The sequence below is a fragment of the Portunus trituberculatus genome, chromosome 36, assembly GCF_017591435.1.
Source record: "Portunus trituberculatus isolate SZX2019 chromosome 36, ASM1759143v1, whole genome shotgun sequence".
Classification (NCBI taxonomy): Eukaryota; Metazoa; Arthropoda; class Malacostraca; order Decapoda; family Portunidae; genus Portunus; species Portunus trituberculatus.
The window spans coordinates 12,455,946-12,458,445 of record NC_059290.1 but is presented as its reverse complement, the minus strand read 5'-3'; the positions used below and the strand labels follow the sequence as shown (position 1 = coordinate 12,458,445).

General features: G+C 42.8%; 1 protein-coding gene across 1 annotated transcript in view; it reads right to left on the bottom strand.

The window, feature by feature from the left end:
* Nucleotides 1–2,500, bottom strand: part of LOC123513542 (hairy/enhancer-of-split related with YRPW motif protein 1-like) — a 7,571-nt gene that overhangs the window by 1,350 nt on the left and 3,721 nt on the right. The gene's annotated exons all lie outside the window — the stretch shown is intronic.

The window sequence follows — 2,500 nt, the reverse complement described above, 5'->3', positions numbered from 1 at the left end:
AAAGGAAAGTAAGAAAAGGAAAAAAGTAAAGGGAAATAAAGGAAGAGAGACAGGAAAGAAGGAGGAATGAGGAAGAAGGAGGAGAAGGAAGAATAAGAAAAGAAAAGGATGAAATGGAATTGAAGGGAAAGAGAGGAAGAGAGGAGGAGGAAAATTTGAAAGAGGAGGAGGAGGAGGAGGAGGAGGAGGAGGAGGAGGAGGAAGAAGAAGAAGAGGAGGAGGAGTGAAGAGAAGAATGTTGAGAATTTTTTTGTTGTTTGTGTTGTTTTGGGTTGCATTTAATCTGACGCGTGTAAAAAAAAAAGAAAAAAAAAGAAAAGAAAAGAAAAGAACAGGAAATTTTCTTTATATTTTTTTCTTTCATCAAACTTCATAACTTCAACTTTCCTGTCATCAATTTTCCTTTTCTTTTCTTTTTTCTTTTCTTTTCTTTATTTCTTCGCTCCAAATAAATAGATAAGAATGAGAAAATTAATCTCTCTCTCTCTCTCTCTCTCTCTCTCTCTCTCTCTCTCTCTCTCTCTCTCTCTCTCTCTCTCTCTCTCTCTCTCTCTCTCACACACACACACACACACACACACACACACACACACACACACATCCGCCTCTCTCTCTCTCTCTCTCTCTCTCTCTCTCTCTCTCTCTCTCTCTCTCTCTCTCTCTCTGGCATTCACTCAGTCCCACAAGGCATCGCTCACACCTAAGTTCCCACGCTCCTAATTGAACGCTCGCTGACACCTGAGCCGAACGAAAAAACACCTGAGGAACCGAGGCGTGGTGACCGACACACGCAAACACACGCACACACACACACACACACACACACACACACACACACACACACACACACACACACACACACACACACACACGGTTGTAATTCTATATTTGTTTTATTGTTGTTTTTGCTTGTTAGGTTAGTATAAGTTAAATGCCACACACACACACACACACACACACACACACACACACACACACACACACACACACACACACACACACACACACACACACACACGTTTTGTATAGTATGAAATGTGTATTATATATATGTGTGTGTGTGTGTGTGTGTGTGTGTGTGTGTGTGTGTGTGTGTGTGTGTCTTTTCCCACCCTCTCCCTCTCTCTCACACACAGAGGCCACCGTTCTGACCCCCGCAACACACACACACACACACACACACACACACACACACACACACACACACACACACACACACACACACACACACACACACACACACACACACACTCCCTTCACTCCTCCTCCTCCTCCTCCATGCAAACTATCACGTCTCCTCCTCTTCCTCCTCCTCCTTCTCCTCCTCGTCTTCTTTTCTCTTCACACACACACACACACACACACACACACACACACACACACACACACACACACACACACACACACACACACACACACACACACACACACACACACACGTAATAGAAACAAAATATGAATAGAATTTAAAGGAAAGGAAAGAAAGAGGAATGGAGAAGGAAGAGAGGGAAAGGTGAGAGGGAGAGGGAGAGAGAGAGAGAGTGAGAGGGGGAGGGAGAGGGAGAGGGAGAGGGAGGGTAGACAAGTTCATTTTTCAAACGGTAAAGACGGTAGCACTGGAGGGAAGGGGGAGGGATGGAGGAAAGGGGAGGGGGAGGGAGGGGAGGGGAGGGAGGGAAGGATGGAGGGAAAAAGGAGGGTGAGAGAAACTTGGAGGGAAAGAGGGAGAGGGAGGGAGAGGTGTTGCGTAGCACTGGTCAGTTGCCAGAGAGAGAGAGAGAGAGAGAGAGAGAGAGAGAGAGAGAGAAATATTTTAGATAGCATAAAACAACATTCTCTCTCTCTCTCTCTCTCTCTCTCTCTCTCTCTCTCTCTCTCTCTCTCTCTCTCTCTCTCTCTCTCTCTCTCTCTCTCTCTCTCTCATTATTCATCAAATTATATATTCTAACTTGCTTTTTCTCTTCTCTCTCTCTCTCTCTCTCTCTCTCTCTCTCTCTCTCTCTCTCTCTCTCTCTCTCTCTCTCTCTCTCTCTCTCTCGGCCCAGGTGTGTTCTAGAAGAGAAGAATTTGCATGTGAAGAGAAGGAGGGGAGGGTTGGTCACTCTCTCTCTCTCTCTCTCTCTCTCTCTCTCTCTCTCTCTCTCTCTCTCTCTCTCTCTCTCTCTCTCTCTCTCTAATGCAGTTTCAGTTTAATTTTCTTTAATTTTTTTTTTTTAATTATTTTCATCTATTTGTTTTTCTTTTCTTTTTTCTTCGTTGTTTTTCTTTTCTTTTTCTTAATTTCCTTCAATTTTACTTTTCATTTAGTTTATTAATTTTTTTCATTTTATTTCCTTTTTTTTCGTTCCCATTTCTCTCATTCATTCATTTATTTGTGATTATTTTCATTATTTACTATGTCTTTTTATTCTCTCTCTCTCTCTCTCTCTCAATCTTTCTCTCTCTTTTTTTCCTAGTTTCCTCCAATTATCATCTATTTTCTTCCTCTCCTCTCCTTTAC